We start from the raw sequence: 27,494 nt of genomic DNA, 5'->3' as shown, positions 1-27,494 counted from the left end.
ATTACTGCTTTGCACACTCTTGGCATTCTCTTGATGAGCTTCAAGAGGTAGTCACCTGAAATGATTTTCACTTCACAGGTGTGCCCTGTCAGATTTAATAAGTGGGATTTCTTGCCTTATAAATGGGGATGGGACCATCAGTTGCGTTGTGGAGAAGTCAGGTGGATACACAGCTGATAGTCCTACTGAATAGACTGTTAGAATTTGTATTATGTCAAGAAAAAAGCAGCTAAGTAAAGAAAAACGAGTGGCCATCATTACTTTAAGAAATTAAGGTCCGTCCGTCCGAAAGATTGGGAAAACTTTGAAAGTGTCCCCAAGTGCAGTCTCAAAAACCATGAAACGCTACAAAGAAACTGGCTCACATGCAGACCGCCCCAGGAAAGGAAGACCAAGAGTCACCTTTGCTGCGGAGGATAAGTTCATCCCAGTCACCAGCCTCAGAAATCGCAGGTTAACAGCAGCTCAGGTCATGTCAATGCCTAACAGAGTTCTAGCAGCAGACCAGACACATCTCTAGAACAACTGTTAAGAGGAGACTGTGTGAATCAGGCCTTCATGGTAGAATATCTGCTAGGAAACCACTGCTAAGGACAGGCAACAAGCAGAAGAGACTTGTCTGGGCTAAAGGAATGGACATTAGACCAGTGGAAATCTGTGCTTTGGTTTGATGAGTCCAAATTTGAGATTTTTGATTCCAACCACTGTGTCTTTGTGCGACGCAGAAAAGGTGAACGGATGGGCTCTACATGCCTGATTCCCACAGTGAAGCATGGAGGAGGAGGTGTGATGGTGTGGGGTGCTTTGCTGATGACACGGTTGGGGATTTATTCAAGATTAAAGGCATACTGAACCAGCATAACTACCACAGTATCTTGCAGTGGCATGTTATTCCATCCGGTTTGCATTTAGTTGGACCATCATTTATTTTTCAACAGGAAAATGACCCCAAACACACCTCCAGGCTGTGTAAGGGCTATTTGACCAGGAAGGAGAGTGATGGGGTGCTGCGCCAGATGACCTGGCCTCCACAGTAACCAGACCTGAACCGAGTCGAGATGGTTTGGGGTGAGCTGGACCGCAGAGTGAAGGCAAAAGGGCCAACAAGTGCTAAGCATCTCTGGGAACTCCTTCAAGGCTGTTGGAAGAGTATTTTAGGTGACTACCTCTTGAAGCTCATCAAGAGAATGCCAAGAGTGTGCAAAGCAGTAATCAAATCAAAAGGTGGCTACCTTGAAAAACCTAGAATATGACATATTTTCAGTTGTTTTACACTTTTTGGTTATGTACTATACTTCCACATGTGTTAATTCATAGTTTGGATGCCTTCAGTGTAAATCTACAATGTTCATAGACATGAAAATAAAGAAAACTCTTTGATTGAGAAGGTGTGTCCAAACCTTTGGTCTGTACATTATATATATATACGGGCATCATTCACCTTACTCGAGGGTGCCCGCAGTGATGCTGTCCCCCTTCTTGTGCCTGGCATCCTCCGGGGTCCTCCTGCACTCTTCTGCTCCTCTTGCAAAGTAATAAAGTGGCGGCAGCAGCCGCTGGCATCACTCACCTGATCCCTGGAGCCCGCACGATCAGCTGCTTGTCTCGCTCACTCCTTCCTCCTAGTTCCGGTTGCGTCATTATGACGTGACCAGGCAGTACTGGCACTAGGTGGGAGGAGTAAGAAAAAGGAGTGCAGGGAAAATTTCTGCAACATCATTGTTATTTCGGTGCCGGTGTCATAACAGCTTGTGCTGCACATATAGTAGCTCCGCCTTCAGGCATTGACAAATCACTGTGCATGTCTCTATTCATGCCACTACACAGTATTTTTTAACTCCCCTGTCTGCCTCAGCCCCCGCCAGCAACATCCTGGACCCCCGCCTCCTTGTCACTGACGGGCTCTACCCCTGCAGATGCCCTCACACACTGGTTCCTCCTTAAATGTGCCTCTTCATTTTTACTGGGCTTTCCATCATGAAAATGTATGAAAATAAAATGGGTATTTAACTGGCAGGGCAGGGGGGGGGGGGGGGGGGCAAGCGGGAACATCGGTGAGCGGATTCTACGATGTTGCTGGCGGGGGAGGGGGGCGAAAGCGGTCAGAGACGCTGAAATATTGTGGAGCAGCGCTATACGTGTCATGTCATGTGCAGTAATTGGTCGAGGGGAGATGATGGAACTTAAAGAGACTCTGTAACAAAATGTTGAGCCTTATTTCTTTTATCCTATAAGTTCCTATTACTGTTCTAATGTGGTCTGTCTTACTGCAGCCTTTCCTAGTTGCACTGTCTCTGTAATAAATCTTATCTCCTTTCCTCTGTCGTCTCTGTCGGGTTGAGGCTGGAATGTGTGGAATGTGCAGCACTGCTTGTCATTGGCAGAAGCTTTACACACCCTCTCCAAGCTCTGCATGAGTCACACAGGAAGCTGATCTCAGAGTGGTTAGAAACCATGTTTTTTGTTTGTAAACACTGCATAAAACTGGCAATTACAAGCCAGGATTTCAGCAGGGAGTGGCAGAAACAGCACAGAGGGGCCCAGGAGAACATAATGAATAGAATGGGATGCTTTTTATTGTAAGAATTTTAGAGTACAGATTCTCTTTAAAGGGAACCTGAGGTGAGAGGGATATGGAGGCTGCCATATTTATTTCCTTGTAAACAATGCCTGATCTTCTATGCTGATCTTCTGGCATAAGTAGTGTCTGTCTGAGTCAAAACCCTGGAACAAGCATATGGCTAATCCAGTAAAACCTGAATCAGATGAGTCAGAGTACCTGATCTGCTGCATGCTTGTTCAGGGTCTATGGCTAAAAGCATTAGAGACACAGGAGCTTGTTCAGGGTCTATGGCTAAACATATTAGAGACACAGGATCAGCAGATCAGCCAGGTAACTGGTATTGTTTACAGTGACACTGAAGCCAAAAAAAACAACCCCCCATGATATATTGAATTGGTTGTGTAATACGGATAATTAACAGAACTTTAGCAGCAAAGAAAATGGTGTCATATTTTTATTTTCAAGTATATAACTTTTTTTTTTATAACATTGCATCATTCTCTAGTCATTGCAGTTTCCACAATACACTCAGCATTTTAAATGATTTTACAGAGCAGACTAGTGAACCTTTGAACGTTTCTCAGCAAATAAATCATAAACAAAGAAGAAACAATGAGGACCCGTTTCCACTTGTGCGGTGCGAATTAGTCATGGAAAACGCAAAAACGAATTCGCACGCGGATGCGAATTTAAAATCCGCGGCCACTTTCGCATATGTTAATGAGTATGCAAATATAACCATGTCAGTGCCTGTTGGCTTTTACTTGATTTTATGCAAAAATGCCCACGGATTTGCTGTAAAATTCGAGGTAAAATTTGCATACAAAAACTCATGCGTATTTCCTATTAAATACATTGTATGCGAATGGCACAACGCCTTGCGAATTCTGAGGGCTCTGCCATGCAGATTTGTTCTGCACAGAAAAACGCTCAGAAATCCTGACGAGTGGAAACCGTCCCATCCACTTGTATTGTCTATGCGAATCTGCATGCAGGAAGCGCATGCAGATTCGCTCTAGTGGAAACGGGCCCTGAGAGACAGTTGAGATAAGAGCTTCAAAAGACAGTGCTGTCCATCACTTTATAAAGTCGCAGAGCTCACATAAGCTCCTTTGCATAGATAACAACTGAAGTTTCTTAACTCTTTCTGTACTGGAAACAATATGAGACACATATCTGTGCTAATAATGTTTTATTTTGTAGCAGTACTACACATACAAATCATTATATCATAAATGTATTTTCACTTCAGATTCCCTTTAAAAGGTAATAAATATGGTAGCCTCCATATCCCTCTGACCTCGGGTTTCTTTTAAGCACGTGATGACGTTTACGCTGAGCAGCATATGGGCAGCACAAGCTATTATTGAATTGGCAATAGCCAGACCATGAATTACATGTCCAAAAGGACAAATTAGGTAGGGGAACATATTTATTATATTTCCCTAGATCACCTAGCACTGGGAGAGACGCCTATCGGCTTCCCCTTGCCTGAATGAACACCGCCGGAGACATGCCTACCTTCAGGAAGATCCCTGGATTACTGTAAACAGACATTAAGATGTGCCTGTTTTTCAAGTGAAACCACTAATTATCAAGTGTTGGTTATTTTAATGGTTAAGATTATTAGTTTACCACAAAATAAAAGGTGACGGCAATACCAGAAAAAGGTGTGATCAGTACAGGCTTATGCAAGTGCCATATCCCTCACATCTGACAGAAACTACCAGTGATGTAACTAGAAACCATGAGAAGCCAAAACATGGATGCCCCTCCTTACCCATGATGACACCACCTTCCCTCTCCCTGCCCCTCCCCACCCATGATCACACTGCCTTCCCTCTCACTGCCTCTCCCCACCCATGACACCACCTTCCCTCTCACCTCCCCTCCTCACCCATGATCACACCACCTTCCCTCTCACCGCCCCTCCCCACCCATGATCACACCACCTTCCCTCTCACCGCCCCTCCTCACCCATGATCACACCACCTTCCCTCTCACCGCCCCTCCTCACCCATGATCACACCACCTTCCCTCTCACCGCCCCTCCTCACCCATGATCACACCACCTTCCCTCTCACCGCCCCTCCTCACCCATGATCACACCACCTTCCCTCTCACCGCCCCTCCTCACCCATGATCACACCACCTTCCCTCTCACCATCCTTCCCCACCCATGATCACACCACCTTCCCTCTCGCCATCCTTCCCCACCCATGATCACACCACCTTCTCTCTCACCGCCCCTCCCCACCCATGATCACACCACCTTCCCTCTCACCGCCCCTCCTCACCCATGATCACACCACCTTCCCTCTCACCGCCCCTCCTCACCCATGATCACACCACCTTCCCTCTCACCGCCCCTCCTCACCCATGATCACACCACCTTCCCTCTCACCATCCTTCCCCACCCATGATCACACCACCTTCCCTCTCACCGCCCCTCCTCACCCATGATCACACCACCTTCTCTCTCACCGCCCCTCCCCACCCATGATCACACCACCTTTCCTTCACCGCCCCTCCCCACCCATGATCACACCACCTTCTCTCTCACCGCCCCTCCCCACCCATGATCACACCACCTTCTCTCTCACCGCCCCTCCCCACCCATGATCACACCACCTTCTCTCTCACCCCCCCTCCCCACCCATGAAAACACCACCTTCCCTTCACTGCCCGTCCACACCCATGATGACACCACCTTCCCTTTAACCGCCCCTCTGCACCCTTGATGACACCACCTTCCTTTCACCGCCCCTCCCCACCCATGATGAAACCACCTTCCATCTCACCAGGGTTGCTCGTCAGAACCTCGTGATCACGTGGGAGAGGAGGCCCTGATCCAGCTGGAACAGCAGCCGCCTGTGTAGTCCACTTCTGCTCAGGATTTTGAGTTGTTGGAGGAGGAGGAGGAGTTGGAGGTCCTGGACGTTGCTGTTGAGGGGGAACAGCGGAGTGCAGCTGCAGTGGTGCGAGGGTGGAGAGAGAAGGGCGACGCTCAGCAGCCAGAGGAGGAGGAGGACAACGTTGCGGCTGCTGACCCTGATGTATCTGCTGGACAGTTCACTCTGTTACCCATGGCAGGGCACATGCTGCGGTGCCTGCGCACAGACCCCAGGGTTAAGCAGATGTGTGCTCAGGAGGACACCTGAATTAGCATGATCCTGGACCCACGGCTGAAGGGGAAGGTGGGTCAGTTCCTGCCTGCTAGAGACCCTGAACAGTGAACAAGGGAGTTGCAGCAGATCCTTGTTCGGCTATTGGAGGAAGCCTTCCCCCAGCCTTCCACCCCCTCTGTCCCTGTCCGGCAGCCAGCACAGCAGCTGGTGCCTGCGGCCAGCAGCAGCATCAGGCGCCCAGGAGACCTGCTGTCATTGACTAAGGCACTCTACATGACGGTATAGCTGCTGGGAGAGGAGGTGCGTGCAGCATCCTCCTCCTTTCAAAGTCATAGCCAGCGCCTGACCCAGATGGTGGCCGACTACATGGGGTCCTTCAGCAGGCTTGACACTGGCGAGGAGCCTGTGGACCACTTGGAGTACTGGGTCAAGCGCTTGGAGATCTGGAGTGAGCTGGCGCAGTACGCCCTGGAAGTGGTCATGAAGAAGCGCTCTCATCTGTCCCCAGAGTCGACGGTCAGACTCATATTTTTGAAGATCAACCAGGCCTGGATTGAAGGCACGTTCCAAACCCCTGTTGTCGGTGACAGGAGGACATGAGGCGCCTGGGAATTATTTTGTTGGAACATCGACCTTCATTCTCCTGCTAATTTGGCCTGGTTTTTCTTTAGGTGCTGTGGTACCACCGCTAGGGGCATGGCATAGGTTGCCTGCTGCCATGTATGTCCTGCTGCTGCTGCATTAAACCTCCTGCTGTCTGTGTTCCAACCACCACCAGGGTCCACTCCGTTATGCGCTGCTGCCACTAGCTTTTTCACACATCCTCAAAATAGCTACTACTGTTCTTGTGTAAAAAAAAAAATGTTTGAGGTGTCTGGGATGCAAATTGTGCTGTCCGAGTTGTGGGGAGAAACCAACTGCGGCTTTACGACCGCTTCCTAGAACCTCACGGTTGTTTGTTTTGGTTTGTGCAGTGGTATCGACGCCATTACGCTACTACAATAGCTATATTTTGTTGTAAAAAAAAAATAATAATTCTGAGGTATCTGGGTTGAAAACTGTGCTTTCCCAGTTGTGTATTGGACACAATGTGGGCTTCACAACCGCTGTCTGGAACCTCCTGCTGTCAGTGTTTATTACAGCAGTGGTACCACCGCTAGGTGCCATGGCTTACTACATTGTATGCTGCATGCCACACATTACTCTTCCTTCTCCTCCTCTTCCTGTGGCTTTAACCTCCTACTGTCTGTGCTCCCACTGCCAGGTCCACAGAATTATGTGCTGCTGCCATGCGCCACAAGCTATTACGCCCCTACAATAGCTATATTTTGTTGTAAAAAAATATATCTGAGGTGTCTAGGTTGAAAACTGTGCTGTCCCAGTTGTACATTGGAAACAATGTGGGCTTCATGACCGCTGTCTGTAACCTCCGGCTGTTTGATCAGTGTTTATTACAGCCGTGGTACCACCGCTAGGTGCCATGGCCTACTACATTGTATGCTGTCTGCCACATGTTACTCCTCCTCCTCCTGCTGCTGCTACTTTAACCTCCTGCTGTCTGTGCTCCCATCGCCAGGGTTTACAGAATTATGCACTGCTGCCATGCGCCACTATCTATTACGCCACCACAATAGCTATGTTTTGTTGTAAAAAAAAATTGCTGAGGTGTCGGGGTTGAAAACTGTGTTGTCCCATTTGTGTATTGGAGACAATGTGGGCTTCACGACAGCTGTCTGGAACCTCCTGCTGTTTGATCAGTGTTTATTACAGCCGTGGTACCACCACTAGGTGCCATGGCTTACTACATTGTATGCTGCTTGCCACACGTTACTACTCCTTCTCCTCCTCCTGCTGCTACTTTAACCTCCTACTGTCTGTGCTCCCACCGCCAGGGTCCACAGTATTATGCGCTGCTGCCATCGCCACTAGCTATTACGCCACTACAATAGCTATATTTTGTTGTAAAAAAAATCTACGGTTTTTGGGGTGAAAAATGTGCTGTCCCAGTTGTGTATTGGGCACAATGTGGGCTTCATGAATGCTGCTGTCCGGAACCTCCTGCTGTATGGTGTTTATCACAGTCGTGGTACCACCGCTAGGTGCCATGGCCTACTACATTGTATGCTGCCTGCCACACATTACTCCTCCTCCTCCTCCTGCTGCTGCTACTTTAACCTCCTGCTGTCTGTGCTCCAACCGCCAGGGTCCACAGAATTATGCGCTGCTGCCATGCACCACTAGCTATTACACCACAAATTTAGCTACGCTGTTGAAGAAAAATTTTAAAACAATTCTGTAAGGGAAAAAACATTAAATTGGGTACAAGAGGAAGAAGAAGAAGTTTTCCATCAATTTTTTTTAATTACACTTCCACATATATTTAATTGTGGTTTCCTTTAAAAAAAACAACACGATGATTTAAGGCCATTCGTGATCACGACTCGTGATCCGGATTCAATTTGTGATCACGACTCGAATTCGAACTCTAATTGAATTCTATGGTCATGATCACGGGCGAATCCGGATGCGACCCAGACCCGGATTCGAATGCACTCGAATCAAATTTGGGTGCATTAGAGCAACACTGCCTCTCACCGCCCCTCCCCCCGCATGATCACACCACCTTGCCTCTCACCGCCCCTCCCCACCCATGATCACACCACCTTCCCTCTCACCGCCCTTTCCCACCCATGATGACACCACCTTCCCTCTCACCGTCCCTCCCCACACATAATGACACCACCTTTCCTCTCATCACCCCTCCCCACCCATGATCACATCACCTTCCCTCTCACCACCCCTCGCCACCCATGATCACACCACCTTCCCTCTCACCGCCCCTCCCCACTCATGATGACACCACCTTCCCTTTGACCGCCCCTCCCCACCCATGATTACACCACCTTCCTTCTCGCCACCGCTGTCCACCCATGATCTTACTACCTTCCCTGTTACCGCTCCTCCCCACCCATGATCATACCACCTTCCCTCTCACCGCCCCTCCTCATTTATGATCATACCACCTTCCCTCTCACCTCCCCTCCCCACCCATGATCACACCATCTTCCCTCTCACCGCGCCTCCCCACCCATGATCACATCACCTCTCACCGCCCATCTGTCAGAGGCCATAAACAAGTATGGCCATCCTGATTCCCTGACCCATAACAAGTGTAGCCACGATGAATTCCCTAGCCAGTAGCAAGTGTGGCCACCAAGATTCCCCCGGCCAGTAGCAAGTGTGACCAGCATGATTCCCTGACCCATAACAAGTGTGGTCACCATGATTCCCCAACCCATAGCAAGTGTGGCCATCATGAATCCCTGGCCAGTACCAAGTATGGCCACCATGATTCCCCGGCCAATAGCAAGTGTTGTCACCATGATTTCCCAAACCATAACAAGTTTGGTCACAACATCACCTACTGTGCGGGGGGGCCTGTGTGAGATGGAAGGTACATTGTTGATGCCTCCAATCGCAGCCATGATGGCTGCCTACTCAGAAGTCACACGACTGGAAATGCAGATGATGAAAAAGTAGACAGATCTTTTAACCTTTTTCCGGTTCTACATTCAGGAAAAAGAGAAGAAGTAGATAGCACTCTTGCCGTGAAGTGCTAGAATCCCAAATTCCCACCATTGCCTGGCCCAGGACAGGTGAGCCTGCTCACCATGACCGGGGAGGAGATTGTACACATTTTACATGGGGAGACTGGCTTGGGGTGTCCGCTGGTCGTTAGGGAATCAAACGCTACTAGCGCTAACCACCTGACTGAATTTTGAGCAAGATCTTTTCAGCATACCGAATCTATCATACCAATAGATTTTGATCGGAAATCGATCAAAACAATGTCATGTTGGGGCATTGAACTCTGCCAGATCTGAACGTTGCCATTAAATCGGCTGGATATCGATGCCACAGATCAAGTAATGTATTAACCTCACCTGATACTCGCCTCCTGCCACCTTACCCTTGGTACTGGGCACTGGAATCTTTAACTATGTAGTAAACAAAGATAACCACTCAGGATTTGGACTCTGCTAAATCCCCTTGCTGTCATCTATGCACTAACAGAGGGCCAGAACGCAAGAGTGAAACCCAGCCTGAATTATACTCCAGAATGGATTTATAAATTTGTGCCCCTAGGCCAAATATGTTGTGGCCCGCTTTCTTGCGCAGCAGTGCCCCTTCCCATTCCCTGTGCAGCCCCCTCTTCCATGTGTATCATCCATGTACAGCAGCCCCTCCCATTCCATGTGTAACATCCATGTACTGCAGCTCTCTCCCATTCCATGTGCAGCCCCCTCTTCCATGTGTACTATCCATGTACTGCAGCCCCCTCCCATTCCATGTGCAGCCCCCTCTTCCATGTGTATCATCCTTGTACAGCAGCCCCCTCCCATTCTATGTGCAGCCCCCTCTTCCATGTGTATCATCCTTGTACAGCAGCCCCCTCCCATTCCATGTGCAGCCCCCTCTTCCATGTGTATCATCCATGTACAGCAACTCCTCCCATTCCATGTGCAGCCCCCTCTTCCATGTGTAACATCCATGTACTGCAGCCCCCTCCCATTTCATGTGCAGCTCCCTACTCCATGTGTATCATCCATGTACTGCAGACCCCTCCCATTCCATGTGCAGCCCCCTCTTCATTGTGTAACATCCATGTACTGCAGCCCCTCCCATTCCATGTGCAGCCCCCTCTTCCATGTGTATCATCCTTGTACAGCAGCCCCCTCCCATTCCATGTGCAGCCTCCACTTCCATGTGTATCATCTATGTACTACAGCCCCCTTCCCATTCCATATGCAGCCCCCTCTTCCATGTGTATCATCCATGTACGGCAGCCCCCTCCCATTCCATGTGCAGCATCCACTTCTATGTGTATCATCCATGTACAGCAGCCCCCTCTCATTTCATGTGCAGCTCCCTCCTCCATGTGTATCATCCATGTACTGCAGACCCCTCCCATTCCATGTGCAGCCCCCTCTTCATTGTGTAACATCCATGTACTGCAGCCCCCTCCCATTCCATGTGCAGCCCCCTCTTCCTTGTGTACCATCCATGTACAGCAGCCTCTCTCCCATTTCATGTGCAGCTCCCTCCTCCATGTGTATCATGCATGTACTGCAGCCCCCTCCCATTCCATGGGAAGCCCCCTCTTCCATGTGTATCATTCATGCACAGCAGCCCCTCTCTTTCATATAGCTCCCTTGGGCATGAGTTACCCTTTTTCATGTGTTGCTCCCCATTTTCAGCTCCCCTTTCATATGTAGCAGCCCCTCTTTTAATGTCCAGGTTGGGCTCCTAACCAAATGATTATTTCATATTTTAGGAGATTTTTATCATATAATATATATATATATATATATATATATATATATATATATATATATATATATATATATATATATATATATATATATATATATATATATATATATATATGTATATATATATATATATATATATATATATATATATATATATATACAGTATATATTAGAAACTTTTTTTTTTTAAAGGACTTTCCGGCCTGTATTAGTAAAGACAACCAGCCAGCCAGCACAGTGTACATTACACATACTGGAGATCAGATATTATTTGTTTTTGGGATTGAATTGCTCTATGTTTCTGTAGAACTTGTGATGAGAGGAATCTGAGCCGTATTGTGCCTTGGTTACTTATACAACAGTTTATTTACTTTGTTTATCAAGGGAAGTTCCTTTACTCCGGTCATTTTCTGTTCTCAACCATCCAGTTTCACAGATTTTTATTGCTTGTTTCCATTCCCTCTGCCTCCCTCCTCTGCCTCATACCATCATACCACAGTTACTTGTAGAGCTATCAATGATTAAAACTTGTAAGTAACCCTTTGTATCCCTTTATAGGGCCAGGCAATCAGAAAGACATGATGATCAGGCAGAGCCGGATTAAGGCTAAATGGGGCCCTAAGCAGAGAAGGCAGCCGCAGCGGGGGAGAATGACAGCACTAGATGACTCACATTCACCTATTGCGATCCAAGCAATAGAGGTCCCGTCATCCGGGAGCCCATCTGTCTCCTCTAGAGTGCTGCCACTCTGTTACTACTACTATTACTACTTCCTACTTCCTGTCTGATCTGAGAATCAGGAAGTTCAGAGCGAGCGGCTGCACTGTAGAAGAGACAGATGGGTTTCAGATGACGGGATCTCTATCGCTTGGATCATGGATAGGTGAGTGAGCGTTTGCCATCTGCTGCTATCATTCTTGCTGCAGCTGTGGCTCTCTGTGGGAAGGGAGGGTGGAGTGGGCAGCAGCAGAGCGCACAGTAGCAGGAGGGGGACCTAGGAGGAGAGCCTTGCTCTGAAGACAATCAGCAGCGCACTGCATCATTTGACAAGACAAATAACATTTATATCGCGCTTTTCTCCTGGCGGACTCAAAGCGCCAGAGCTGTAGCTACTAGGACGCGCCCAATAGGCAGTAGCAGTGTTAGAGAGACTTGCCTAAGGTCTCCTACTGAATAGGTGCTGGCTTACTGAACAGGCAGAGCCGAGATTCGAACCCTGGTCTCCTGTGTCAGAGGCAGAGCCCTTAAAAGGACTCCGAGCAGAGCCTGTGGGTATGCCTTTAAGCATACACACAACTAACTAATTACATCCTCACACCTACCAGCATGATGTTTGTAATTATATCCCTCTGGGTTCCTTATATTTCATTGCATTGTGCTGAATCGAGCTGCCGACTTTGGAGAAAAGTCGTCCTGTGTAATACAATGTAACTATGGAAAGATGCATATCATTTTGAAGCTCTCTTTCTCCTCTTTCCAATGATAGATAAACTACGCCTTTTAGTTTTCGCTATTTTCGATCGAAATTGCCGTGGCCGCGATTTCGATCGCGAAAAATATCGAAAACTAAAAGGCATAGGGCGGTGGTTTATATATCATTGGAAAGAGGAGAAAGAGAGCTTTAAAATGATATGCATCTTTCCATAGTTACTGCACTGCTCAGAGTCCCTTTAACCATTATACCATCCAGCCACCGCTGACAGAATGGCGAGGGCTGGTTTATGTGCTGATGGGGCCCCTTTGACTCTGAATGGGGCCCCAAGCGACTGCTTTTGTTGCCTGGTCAGTAATCCGGCCCTGTGATCAGGTAAGAGTGCCCTATTCTAGGGTAAACAGCAGGTCGCAAAAAATGCAAAAACTTGCCATTAGTAAGAGGAAATAATCATTTCTTATGAACTTATCCAGTAAAAATAAAAATTATAAAAACAACAAAAATCTCCTTTAGTATTGACTGAATGTGATCAGAACTCTTAAAGTGCCAGTGCAAATGCAGTATAACATCGATCAGATCAGGAACAACAGATTAGGGCACACCGCTAGTGACAAAATCAACCCGAAATACCAAGTGTCACCTGAACCATGATTCTAACAAAAACAGTGCTGCAAAACTTCAATAAATAATATTTAGTTACGTTTGCTGGTTACATAGCATACGCTCCTATAAATACAGACCGGCCGCTGCTGTGAAGTACCGCAACCAGGCCCGGATTTACATCACAGGAGCCTATAGGCACAGCTGTCATGGCACCCTAGACTCCGCCCTCCATGAGCCTACAAACACCCACCGAACCGCACCGCAAGTGTGCTGGCTGTCCCAGCTGTCACTTCTCCCTTAGTTCCCCTGACTGTCATAGGTAGCTACCGGTGCCCCTTAGCATTAGGTAGCCAGAGGTACCCTCAGTATTAAGTGGCTAGAGGTGCCCCCAAGTATTAGGTAGCTGGAGGTGTCCTCGACTGAAGGGAGATCTGGTGGAATGCCGAGAGCAGGAGGAGTAACCTCTCATTTAGACTCTCATCTAGAGATGCCCCTAACCTCCGATTTTCAGTTCGCGAACTTCCACGAAAGGTTCGGTTCGCGCAAACTTTCGTGAACCGCAATAGACTTCAATGGGGAGGCATTGAAAAAGATGTTTCAAGGGGTCTAACACCTGGAGGGGGGCATGGCAGAGTGGGATGAACGCCAAAAGTCCCGGGGAAAAATCTGGATTTGACGCACAGCAGCATTTTAAGGGCAGAAATCACATTGCATGCTAAATTGGAGGCCTAAAGTGCTTTAAAACATCTTGCATGTGTATACAACAGTCAGGGAGTGTAATTAGAGTTCTGCTTCACACTGACACACCAAACTCACTGTGTAACGCACCGCAAACAGCTGTTTGCGTAGTGACGGCCGTGCTGGACTGGTGCGCACCATGGCCAGAGTGCAGGCCATGGCGGTTTTCCAGCCCACATGGTCGCCGGGCTGTGGTAGCTCAATGATAGAACAACAGTGACTGTCCAGCTGATCAAATTTGTTCTGTCCACAATGAAGCAACAACCTTATTATCTTCTTGTATGTAGGTAGGCATAGGTAGGTGCCCCAGTATAGGTAGGTAGGCATAGGTAGGTGCCCGAGTATAGGTAGGTAGGCATAGGTAGGAGTCCCAGTATAGGTAGGTAGGCATAGGTAGGAGTCCCAGTATAGGTAGGTAGGCATAGGTAGGAGTCTCAGTATAGGTAGGTAGGCATAGGTAGGAGTCCCAGTATAGGTAGGTAGGCATAGGTAGTTGCCCCAGTAGTTAGCTAGGCATAGGTAGGAGACCCAGTATAGGTAGGTAGGCATAGGTAGGTGTCCCAGTAGTTAGCTAGGCATAGGTAGGAGACCCAGTATAGGTAGGTAGGCATAGGTAGGTGTCCCAGTAGTTAGCTAGGCATAGGTAGGAGACCCAGTATAGGTAGGTAGGCATAGGTAGGTGTCCCAGTAGTTAGCTAGGCATAGGTAGGTGCCTCAGTATAGGTAGGTAGACATAGGTCGGAGTCCCAGTATAGGTAGGTAGGCATAGGTAGGAGTCCCAGTATAGGTAGGTAGGCATAGGTAGTTGCCCCAGTAGTTAGCTAGGCATAGGTAGGAGACCCAGTATAGGTAGGTAGGCATAGGTAGTTGCCCCAGTAGTTAGCTAGGCATAGGTAGGAGACCCAGTATAGGTAGGTAGGCATAGGTAGGTGTCCCAGTAGTTAGCTAGGCATAGGTAGGTGCCTCAGTATAGGTAGGTAGGCATAGTTTGGAGTCCCAGTATAGGTAGGTAGGCATAGGTAGGAGTCCCAGTATAGGTAGGTAGGCATAGGTAGTTGCCCCAGTAGTTAGCTAGGCATAGGTAGGAGTCCCAGTATAGGTAGGTAGGCATAGGTAGTTGCCCCAGTAGTTAGCTAGGCATAGGTAGGAGTCCCAGTATAGGTAGGTAGGCATAGGTAGTTGCCCCAGTAGTTAGCTAGGCATAGGTAGGAGTCCCAGTATAGGTATACGCTAGTGGTCAGACGCTATGCGCCGCTACCGTGTATGCAGACCACCGTGAGATGGACGGACACCATGTGGAGGCTGATACCGGCCAGGTAATGTGTAATGCACACAACGGGCACATATTGCGGTGCCAGCGGCGGGGGTTTTTGTCATTTCATCACTTGTTCTCGTACCGCTGCACGCGCCGACCAACCAACTTCGGCCCGACATCTTGCAGCATGCGCGATCGACCATGCAACAAATTTCTATCCCGTCGGTCGGGCATGCACTTGGCGGCACCAGGCAAGGCGGCTCACTCCTCTCCCCCGAGCGCCTCCCTCCCTCCCTATGCAGAGGTTGGATGAGAGAGTAAATGAGAGGTTACTCAACCAGCTCTCTGCATTCCACTGACGAGATCTCCCCTCAGTTAGGGGCACCACTAGCTACTTAATACTGAGCTTCCTCTAGCTACCTAATACTTTGTGGGCACCTCTAGCTGCTGAATACTGAGGGTACTTATGGCTACCTAATGCTAAGCAACACCTGTGGCTACCTATGATGGGCAAGGGAAGTAAGGGAGAAGTGACAGAGGTGCCAGCAAGCACACCTGCAGAGCGGTTCAGCGGCGGTTTATAGGTTCATGGAGGGTGAAGTCCAGGGTGCCTATTGGCTCCTGTGATGTAAATCCAAGCCTGCAATAAATAGTATCATCCTAATTCAAAACTTTTTTCTTTCACTGATGGCAAACATGGTACAGCACTCTACTACCTCCTCTAGATAGATAGTGTTTGAAATAAAACTCATTAGGGGAATTCTCTTGATAGAGGAACCTCCCATTTGTCAACCTTCCTCTATTACCCAGCCCCATGTCTCTTCAGCTTATTTGACTTCCAGCTCTTGCTCTGTGAGCACAACAGCTAGACTTCTGCCTGAGATTGTTTGTTTGGATTTGCGGAGTTCTTTCCTGCCGGCAGCTCATAAAGTAAGTAGCTGATAGCTTGTTATGATTTATGAACTGCTGTTTATACAGGCAGTGCTGTTGTTTTATTCTCTGTGTGGTTTGGCTTCTGTTAGTGGTGTTTGGTTTTCCCTGCCATTTCTTACTTAGCTGTTGAAACAATCTTTATTGCTGTATGCTCAGAATTAGACTGGTATTGATGGACAAGAATGTCAATACATTATTACAGTCATATAACGGGGTTATTGTGTGTGAGGCCACAGACAGCGGAAGAGCAATAAAGAACAGTTTCTGCAGCGGATGCTTATGTACTGGCTTTCAAGAGTGCTTAGTTCTCTTCGTCAGGAAGAATGTTATAGAAAAAAATCAACATACTTATATACTGTACACACCGAGAGTTGCTCTGTGCTTCAGAGACAGCGATGCTTGTGAGATTTTTCTGAAACTGGGCACGATTATTTTATTTTCCGCATGGTCAAGTGTGATCTAAGCCTCATGTTAGGGAGCAATAACTTTACCCCAGCTTTAAATAAATACATATTGTTTTTGTTTGTTTTTTATTTTTTCAAGACCAACTAGACTTTCATTGGTTGGCATTTTTTCCCCCCCAAAAAATGATTTTCAATGCATTTTAATGGGAAAAAGAGGGGGAAAATGCATTACCAAATCCAGTTTAATAATAAAAAAGCATCATTTTAGATCAAAAACACACACACATTTAATGTTGCTATTTCTACCATTTATCACAAAACTTAAATTATGTTCCTGTCACAATTTATGCTGATGATAGTTGATTGAGACATAAAGGTGGGTTATTGCTACAGTATGTACTTTTCACCTTTTCACTGAAAACATAAAAGTATTTTTAGTGGTAAAAATAAGGGAGAAAATTAATCTAATTGGCTCAGGGAACGCATATTCCCTTTTACCAGTTAGTGCTACAGCAGCTGGTCGGGGGCATGCAAGGGAGCCCGCCCGATCCTGCACAGCTGTGCTCCGGCTACAACACGTATATCTACGTCCTCAAGGCTTGCCTGTACTCACAGACAGGACGTAGTCACGCTGGGGCTAAAGTGGTTAAATTGTTAAGTTAGTGATTCGTTTTCAACCATTGTTTTTAACTAGATGGCTAAATCATTTCAATGACTCAAGAAATAAGTAGAGATTTATTTTGTTTTGTTTTGTGTTATGTATTACAACTTCATGGACAATAGTGTTGTCTTTTTTTTTTTTTTTTAAATGTGTGGAGCCAGCTCTGGAATGGAGACATTTAAGGAACGGCTGTTGCCTAAAACATCTACGTGATCTGCTGTCTATGCTAGTATTATGGAAGCAGGCGTGTCTCTGTGATGCTCCTTCTCTGGGTCTACCGGAGATGAACTATTTACAATTGTTTACACACCAGGAGCAGAAAAATCAACTTCCTGTAAGTCTATGTAAAATTCAGTACATGGTGTACAGGGTGCTCAACAGAGATGGAGTACGGTGGGTCCTTAGTAAGCTCTCTCTGTTTGCAAAAAGAACTGTTTCTATGAGGATAGACATGTCAGAGGGGGGTCAGAGGAAGCCCTAGGGCACTCACCAGGAAACAGGCATTTGCCTTGGGTACCTCGTGAAGGACCAGCTCTGGTTTTCCAAAGCACAAATGCTGTTTTCAGCATTAATTCAAAATACATGAAGACACACAACATTTATATTGCGCTTTTATCCTGATGAACTCAAAGCGCCAGAGCTGCAGCTACTAGGACACGCTCTATAGGCAGTCGCAGTGTAACGGAGTCTTGCCCAAGGTCTCCTTACTGAATAGGTGCTGGCTTACTGAACAGGCAGAGCCGAGATGCAAACCCAGGCCTCATAGGCAGAGCCCTTAACCAGTACACTATCCAGCCACTGCTAACTTTGTTTATACATCCTGAAATGACCATAAAGTGGCATGTAGCATACCTCCCATCTTTTTGAGATGATAAAGAGGGACACTTAAGCCATGCCTGTGCCACGCCCCTGATTACGCTCCTGCCACGCCCCTAGTCAGTGGTCACGCATACCATAAAGATTTCTTAAGAAAAATGTTATTTTAGAATTCAATCCACACTGGTCCTTTCTATGCCGGTTCATTTTCCTTCATATTAACATTTTGAAATGAGTAATATAGCAATTTAAAGGATGGGAATAAAGTTTAGAGTCAATCAAACAGAAATTGATATATTTACATAGAAAGAGGGACAAAGTCCTGAAAGAGGGACAAATGAGGAGGAAAGAAGGACAGGGCTCCCAAAGAGGGACTGTCCCTCCAAAAGAGGGACAGTTGTGAGCTATGATGTAGTACGATGTGTATAATATAGTAGTAGTCCCATTATGATCTGCTTCTGTCCCCTTTTTGTTTTTTGTTGTAAAGATTAAAGGAGAGAAATTGTAAAATTTAAAATATGTGCAAACACAGACAAATAAGAAGTATGTTTCTCCCAGAGTAAAATTACTTTTCTCCTATGTTGCTGTCAATTACAGTAGGTAGTAGAGATCTGACAGAAGCAACAGGTTTTGGACTAGTCCATCTCTTCATAGGGGATTCTCAGCAAGGTTTTTATTTTTTATAAAGATATTCCATTAAAATGATTTAAACAATGATGCTGGCCAGCTTTCCCTGCTCGCTACACAGTGTTTTGGCAGCTGGACAGAGCAACTGCCATTCACTAAGTGCTTTTGAAAATAAATAAATCCCTAAGAATCCCCCATGAAAAGATAACTAGTCCAAAACCTGTCACTTCTGTCAGATTTCTACTACCTACTGTGAGTGACGGCAACATAGGAGAAAAGAAATGTATGGCTCATTTTACTCTGGAAAAACGTATTTCTTATTTGTATATGTTTGCACATATTTTAAATTTTACAATTTTTCGCCATAGTGCCCCTTTAATAATCCAGTGATAAAAAATAGCAGTCTGTGATTGGGAAGGTATGGTATCCAGATGCTTAGGAAGTCTGTTTTTACAAAGAATAGGCTCTTTAAAGCGGACCTGAACTCAGAACCTCCTCTCTGCTCTAAAATATAAGCAGCAGCATAATAACCTTTAAATGAAAACATTTCTTTGTTACAGCTCAGAAGCGCACGGAAGGGGTTGTTCCGGGTGTACAGAACACCCCCCTGCACCAAGACCGGAAGTCAGATTATTCGCATGTCTCCTCTCTGAGCAGCGGCAGCCACAAATGCGCAGCTGCCACCTGCTCATATCTGTGTGCGGCGCCGCGAGGAGGACTCTGACTAGAGCGGGGGGCCCAGAGCAGATACATTACCTTATCGGCGGCGGCGGCGGCGGCCGGTGATGGCGTCCCACTGGTTTCCATGGCTACCTTCCGGTTGACGTGACGTCACCACGCCATGCGGCCGGCCCGCGCTCCTCCCCCTGGCCATGATTGGACACTTCAAGTCCAGACCGTCCGTGGAGAGGGCAGGCTGCCTGGAGAAGTGAGGCTCGTTTGGAGTAGTGATGCGAGCGTCCCCTCAGGCAAGTGCAGCAGCCGGGTGGAATGTTTGGAAGCCAGCCATTCTGGCTACATATGGGACATATCCCCCTGCTGGCTACATATACATTCTGGGCACATATCCCCCTCCTGGCTACATATACTGCGGACATATACCCCCTGGCTACATATACTGCGGACATATACCCCCTGGCTACATATACTGGGGACATATACCCCCTGGCTACATATACTGCGGACATATACCCCCTGGCTACATATACTGCGGACATATACCCCCTGGCTACATATACTGCGGACATATACCCCCTGGCTACATATACTGGGGACATATACCCCCTGGCTACATATACTGCGGACATATACCCCCTGGCTACATATACTGCGGACATATACCCCCTGGCTACATATACTGCGGACATATACCCCCTGGCTACATATACTGGGGGCATATACCCCCTGGCTACATATACTGGGGACATATACCCCCTGGCTACATATACTGGGGACATATACCCCCTGGCTACATATACTGGGGACATATACCCCCTGGCTACATATACTGGGGGCATATACCTATCTAACCTATACTGAGGGCATATACCTATCTAACCTATACTGGGGCCATATTCCTATCTAAGCTATACTGGGGCCATATTCCTATCTAACCTATACTGGGGACATATACCTATCTAATCTATACTGGGGCATATACCTATCTAACCTATACTGGGGGCATATTCCTATCTAACCTATACTGAGGGCATATACCTATCTAATTTATACTGGGGCCATATTCCTATCAAAGCTATACTGGGGGACATATACCTATCTAAGCTATACTGGGGGACATATACCTATCTAAGCTATACTGGGGGACATATACCTATCTAATCTATACTGGGGCATATACCTATCTAATCTATACTGGGGGGAGTGCAATTTAGCCTAGAAACTGCTAGTATTTGGCTCCACCCACACCATGTTTTGGCCACGCCCACACGCCGCTTTCAGGAACCCCCCCCTTGGAAATCCTGGATTTGCCCCTGCAGCTGATACAAATCCTGCAATACATCTGCAGTGTGTCCACTTCCTGCTTCCTGTGAGACTGTGAGTCTACGGAGAATGATCTCAGGCTATGCGGATAAGTCCTGAACTTTTTTTTATGGTGCTGTCAGCTTGCTACGCAGCCTATTGGCACATGGTTGAGGGTTTGTGATGCAAACAGCCAGCATTGCCAAGGACAGCACACACTCTTCATTCATTTATAGGCCTGCAGGAAACAACCCAATGGTTATGTGTTCTGTGTTTAGTATCACTTTACCTGTGGTTATATGGTTTTAAAATAAGGCTCTGATGAGTAATGCAGCAGCCACGCCTTGCTGATTTGCATCTTATGCCACTGTTTACAATAAGAAATGACGTAAGACTAGTAGTACTTTGATGAAGTGATAAGATGTGCGCAGGGATGATAAGGATTGCAGAGAGAAGGTACTGAATGCTTGGGATATGACATTTTAAAGAGAATCTGTACTGTGAAAATCTTACAGAAACGTACTAGCCTGTTTGTTGTCTTCTCCTAGCCCCCTCTGTGACATTTTTGTCTCTCCCGCTGCTTTCTTGGTAATAAAATCACTGTTTTATTCATTGTGTTTGTAAACAGTGAAGATGGCTGCCAAACAGGAAATACATCATCAGAGCAGGTGACTGTTTGCAGTGGCTCCTCTCAAGCCTGACTTGACTGCTGGAATGTTACTCCCACTTGTTGCCTTAGCTGCTTGTCTGAGCTCTGCACTGATTGCTCTGCACTCACAGCTGTTTACAAAGTCACAGCTCTGTGAGCTTCGCCGACAGGCTGGCTGTGAGCAGAGACCTTGACTCATACACACAGCACACAGGAGAGCTGGGGGGGGGGGGGGGGAGGGGCCGTGCATAACTTGTCCCTATCACAGCAGAGGCAGTGCATTCCTCCCTGACTCGCCAAAGCTTGACAAAGAAAGGAAGATTAGATATATTAGAGACAGTGCAACTAGAAAAAGCTGCAGTAATCCAGACCGCATTAGAACAGGTATAGGAACTTATAGGATAGAAGAAATAAGGCTAAACATTTTGTTACAGAGTCTCTTTAGGGGTACATTTGTCACTCAGAGATCAGCACACACTGCAGCTACTTTACTATCGGTACAGGCACAGAGTTTAGTTAGGGTTGCAGAGGACAACACATGTTTATCCTGGACATGCAGGTGCATGGCATGCCAGTATCATAAAATAGGGCTAACATAAAAACAATACAAGTACATATTATTATTGACCGGAGGGCTATTTTTTAAGTCCTTTCAGACACACTAAAGTACAAGGACACTGCCATTGACACTAAATGGGGCCTCCTCCAGCCTCCCGTAGTCCGTGAGGTCCCCCGGCGTCCTCCGGTTTCATATGTTCTTCCCACGGTGGCTCTGTTAGAGCGGCAACGTCAGGTAAAGTCGTGCTCAACTGGACATAAGCTCTGCATGCCCGTCTTGCTTGTGCGCCCGTCGGCATGAGCGTTCTGCGCATGCCCAGTTCATTCTTCCAAGAGCCGCATGTGCAGAAAATGCTCATGGCGACATGCAAGGGATCGAGGCGGGTGCACATGCAGACGACTTTGGCTGAAGTCGCCGTTCTAATGGATCCGCCATGGGAGAACGGAGGGAACCCAGAGGACCTCACAGACTACGAGGGGCAGGAAGAATTCCCAGGTAAGTTAATTTGGCCAGTTTAGATCGCTGCTCATGGACCCTTTAAGCTGCTTTTTAGTTTTAGTCCATACTGAAATTTTTCTGCATTGTTCTGAGGTATTAGTGGCCTCTCCTCCTGATACTAGTTTCTGGCTGTGCTCTTCCTGAAAAGGTCATGGTCAGAGTACTGCTGCTGCTTTCGCCTCTGTGTGTTAGCTGTGTTGTGTACACAACTCTGTCCACCGCTTATCTACTTTGCCTGTGATGAGCACATCGCTCTATAATATTCTCACTTTCTGTCTGGATTCTTTGTACAGATCAGAGGAACAACCCTCTTGCTTCACAATCTGTGTTTATCTACTGTGGGGGTTTGGATTCTTTTTGCACAGAAGGAGTCAAAAGAGGACACTGCAGATTCTAATGACTTTGTGAGGTAACAGAAATGGGAAATCACTGAGACACTGTGCAAACTATTTCAGGTAAAAGTGCAGTGAGAGGCTAGGCAGGGCACTATTTTTAGCTAGGAAGCTTATTCTCCTAAGATGGAAGGACACTTTACCTCCAAAGCTTGAGACATGGGTGAGGTACAGTACTTCTTTCACAGGCTTCTTTCTCACCAGGACTTTGCGTCTTAGGGGACGTTATAGGTCGCATAACGTGCCCCTAACGCAACGCCTGGTGGTGCTGGAGGAGGATGCTACCAAGAGCTGCGTTATGCAGCTCTTGGTGCGCCTTTTTTGTGCTGTGAGATGCGGAGATCCGCATCACATGGTCCCGCCAGCCAATCGCCACACAGAGCGGCCGCTCCAGGAAGTAAACACTGCACGTCACAGTGCAGTGAATATTAATTAGCCATGTGGCTGGCCGCGGAGGAGGAGGGGAGACCTCCTCCTACAACATTACTGAGCATGTGCAAACAGTCTAACGCGGCTTAGCCACGTATAACGCACAGCATGCTGCACTTTCTTTTAACTTGCTGCGTTACAACGCAACGTGGGCACTGTGAACATCCCATTGATTTTTCATTGCTGTGCGGTGGGCTGCGTTACAGGCTACTCTAACGTGCGCCTGTAACGTCTTACTGTGAAAGTAGCCTAAAGGTGGCCATACACTTATAGATTTGCAGCAGATTCGACCATCAGATAGATTTCTGGCAGATGCCTGTCAAGGCCAATCTGACAAGGAATCTATCTGATGTGTGCCACACACTAAAGGGGCCCATACACTCAGCCGATTTTCTGGCCGACCGATCGATCGTTTGCAAATCGGTTGGCCAATCGACCGATCGATGGCCGATTTCGATCGATTTCGATGGATTTCCATCGAACTGGCAGGGTGGAAAATTTAGGTCGATCTGATGAGATTGCTTATCAGTTTGCATTGGCCTTAATGGAAATCTGATGGCAAAAAAATGCCATCAGATTGAATTTCAATAGATTTCAAACTGAAATCTATTGGAATTCTATCCTGGTAAAAAATGTTCTAAAAACGCATCAGATAGATCATCAGATGCATTTCTTATCTATCTGCTGCCAATCTGACGAGTGTATGGGCACCTTTAGAACAGATTTCCAATAGATTTCAGAATGAAATCTATTGGAAATTGATCTAAATGTATTATTGGACCATTAGATCCAATGCAACTCTATGGGTCATCAATCAAAATCAGCCGCAAATCGATCGAATGGGGAATTTGATAGAATCGATTTCTGATCGATTGATCGATCGATGGCTGAAATCGACCAATGTATGGGCCCCTTAAGAATGAAAAAACTGGTATATGGCCGTAGAAAAGCCAGCAGTATATATGGTGGGCGTGGTCAGACAACCCAGGTCTTGCAGACTTTGGTTTTATCAGAGGCAGACTAGGACTGTACCTCATGGATGTTAGCAATAACCCACACATACGCTCATAGCTCCCAACTGTCCCTTTTTTGAGGGACAGTCTCTCTGGACAAATGAGAAAGAATGAGGGACAGAGGGTCCCTCATTCTTTCTCATTTGTCCCTCTTTCAGGTCTGACATAAAGATCTATGTAAATATATCTGTATTTTTCTCCTGAAAAATTATTTAAATTGACTTTATTCCCACCCTTTAAATTAATATATTTCTTACTTTCAAATGTTATTATGAAATGAAACTAATAATGACAGAAAGGACCAGTTTAAATGATAACACTACATATTTGCTTATGAATTCTTTGTGATATGTGTGGCTGGGTGTGGCTAGAGGTTAGATGTTAGCAAAAAGTTAGAGGAACGCCAGTGAAAATAATGTAATTAAAAAAATGCTTAATTTTTACAATAATTATGTATAAATGATTTAGTCAGTGTTTTCCCATTGTAAAATCTTTCCTCTCCCTGATTTACATTCTGACATTTATCACATGGTGACCTTTTTATTGCTGGCAGGTGATGTCAGTGGAAGGAGATGCTGCTTGCTTTTTAGGCAGTTGGAAACAGCTGTTATTTCCCACAATGCAACAAGGCTCCCACAGTGGGATGTCAGGACCATCATACTGTAGGAGAGGTTTCACCACAATATCAGCCATACAGAGCTGGGGATGATCCGTTTGTGAAAAGGAATAGATTTCTCATGGGAAGGGGGGTATCAGCTGCTGATTGGGATGAAGTTCAATTCTTGGTTACGGTTTCTCTTTAATGTTGGGAGGTTAGGTTCAGATGTCAGAGAGAGGTTGGCTATGGAAGCTCAAAGTTGGTTGTTATTGTCAGAGAGAAGTTAAAGGGATACTGTAGGGGGGTTGGGGGAAAATGAGTTGAACTTACCCGGGGCTTCTAAAGGTCCCCCGCAGACTTCCTGTGCCCGCGCAGCCACTCACCGATGCTCTGGCCCCGCCTCTGGTTCACTTCTGGAATTTCAGACTTTAAAGTCGGAAAACCACTGCGCCTGCATTGCCGTGTCCTCACTCCCGCTGATGGCACCAGGAGTGTACTGCGCATGCCCAGTATGGTCTGTGCCTGCGCTGTGCGCTCCTGGTGACATCAGGGGAAGCGAGGTCACGGCAACGCAGGCGCAGAAGGTTAGATGCCAAAAAGGTTTAATGCTGGGGAATTAGGTTAGGTTAAAATGTACCTGAGACGATTAAAAAAAAAAAAAAAAAAAAAAAAAAAAAAATTATATATATATATATACACACACACAGTACATACCTGGGGAATCCTCCAGCCCCCTGCAGGCTGATCGGTCCCTCGCCGTCCTCCCAGGCAGCCTCCCAGGCCCTCCAGCTGCGGGGCACTTTGCATGCACAGCCCGCATTGTCAGGGGGTAGATTAACCACTTGCCGACCGCCCACAGCCCATGGGCGGCAGCAAAGTGGATCCCCTAAGGACCGCAATACGCCTTAAGGTGCGTCCTTTTGCTACGCCGGGGGAGCGATCGCGTCATTGATGATGCGCGCTTCCCCCGGCAACTGGCTCCGCCCACCCGCCGTAACATCCCGCCGGCCATACGGAAGCGCCGGCGGGATGTTAACCCCGCGATCGCCGCTACAAAGTGTATAATACACTTTGTAATGTATACAAAGTGTATTATACAGGCTGCCTCCTGCCCTGGTGGTCCCAGTGTCCGAGGGACCACCAGGGCAGGCTGCAGCCACCCTAGTCTGCACCCAAACACACTGATCTGCCCCCCCCCGCCCACTGATCGCCCACAGCACCCCTCAGACCCCCCCCTGCCCACCCCCCAGACCCCTGTTTGCACCCAATCACCCCCCTAATAACCCATCAATCACTCCCTGTCACTATCTGTCAACGCTATTTTTTTTATCCCCCCCCTGCCCCCTGCCCCCTCCTGATCACCCCCCCACCCCTCAGATTCTCCCCAGGACCCCCCCCCCCCCCCAGACCCCCCTCCCCCCCTGTGTACTGTATGCATCTATCCCCCCTGATAACCTGTCAATCACCTGTCAATCACCCATCAATCATCCATCAATCACCCATCAATCACCCCCTGTCACTGCCACCCAACAATCAGCCCCTAACCTGCCCCTTGCGGGCAATCTGATCACCCACCCACACCAATAGATCGCCCGCAGATCCGACATCAGATCACCTCCCAAATCCATTGTTTACATCTATTCTCTCCTCTAAACACCCACTAATTACCCATCAATCACCCATCAATCACCCCCTATCACCACCTGTCACTTTTACCTATCAGATCAGACCCTAATCTGCCCCTTGCGGGCACCCAATCACCCGCCAACACGCTCAGATTGCCCTCTGACCCCCCCTTATCAATTCGCCAGTGCATTAATTACATCTGTTCTTCCCTGTAATAACCCACTGATCACCTGTCAATCACCTGCCAATCACCTATCACCCATCAATCACCCCCTGTCACTGCCACCCATCAATCAGCCCCTAACCTGCCCCTTGCGGGCAATCTGATCACCCACCCACACCAATAGATCGCCCGCAGATCCGACATCAGATCACCTCCCAAATCCATTGTTTACATCTATTCTCTCCTCTAAACACCCACTAATTACCCATCAATCACCCCCTATCACCACCTGTCACTGTTACCTATCAGATCAGACCCTAATCTGCCCCTTGCGGGCACCCAATCACCCGCCCACACGCTCAGATTGCCCTCAGACCCCCCCCCCCCCCCCTTATCAATTCGCCAGTGCATTAATTACATCTGTTCTTTACTGTAATAACCCACTGATCACCTGTCAATCACCTGCCAATCACCTATCACCCATCAATCACCCCCCTGTCACTGCCACCCATCAATCAGCCCCTAACCTGCCCCTTGCGGGCAATCTGATCACCCACCCACACCAATAGATCGCCCGCAGATCCGACATCAGATCACCTCCCAAATCCATTGTTTACATCTATTCTCTCCTCTAAACACCCACTAATTACCCATCAATCACCCCCTATCACCACCTGTCACTGTTACCTATCAGATCAGACCCTAATCTGCCCCTTGCGGGCACCCAATCACCCGCCCACACGCTCAGATTGCCCTCTGACCCCCCCTTATCAATTCGCCAGTGCATTAATTACATCTGTTCTTCCCTGTAATAACCCACTGATCACCTGTCAATCACCTGCCAATCACCTATCACCCGTCAATCACCCCCTGTCACCTCCTGTCACTGCCACCCATCAATCAGCCCCTAACCTGCCCCTTGCGGGCAATCTGATCACCCACCCACACCAATAGATCGCCCGCAGATCCGACATCAGATCACCTCCCAAATCCATTGTTTACATCTATTCTCTCCTCTAAACACCCACTAATTACCCATCAGTCACCCCCTATCACCACCTGTCACTTTTACCTATCAGATCAGACCCTAATCT

The 27,494-nt window shown here is 47.4% G+C and overlaps 1 protein-coding gene and 1 long non-coding RNA gene across 7 annotated transcripts in view; one reads left to right on the top strand and one right to left on the bottom strand.

Annotated features, from left to right (window-relative positions):
• LOC137547329 (uncharacterized) overlaps positions 1–27,494 on the bottom strand; it is a 235,422-nt gene that overhangs the window by 92,423 nt on the left and 115,505 nt on the right. The window lies entirely within an intron of this gene.
• The window catches only part of LOC137547328 (T-lymphocyte activation antigen CD86-like), a 246,585-nt gene that overhangs the window by 120,286 nt on the left and 98,805 nt on the right, over positions 1–27,494 (top strand). Inside the window, exon 1 of one of the 4 annotated variants that reach the window (XM_068270800.1) lies at positions 15,893–15,982. The exons of the other annotated variants lie outside the window; for them this stretch is intronic. The gene's annotated coding sequence lies outside the window, so the exon portion shown is untranslated. Of the gene's footprint in view, positions 1–15,892; positions 15,983–27,494 lie in introns of those variants that run through there. 4 annotated transcript variants of the gene reach the window in all.

Source organism: Hyperolius riggenbachi, chromosome 2 (genome assembly GCF_040937935.1).
Source record: "Hyperolius riggenbachi isolate aHypRig1 chromosome 2, aHypRig1.pri, whole genome shotgun sequence".
Lineage (NCBI taxonomy): Eukaryota > Metazoa > Chordata > Amphibia > Anura > Hyperoliidae > Hyperolius > Hyperolius riggenbachi.
The sequence above is the reverse complement of the archived record's forward strand: the minus strand, read 5'-3'. Positions and strand labels throughout refer to the sequence as shown.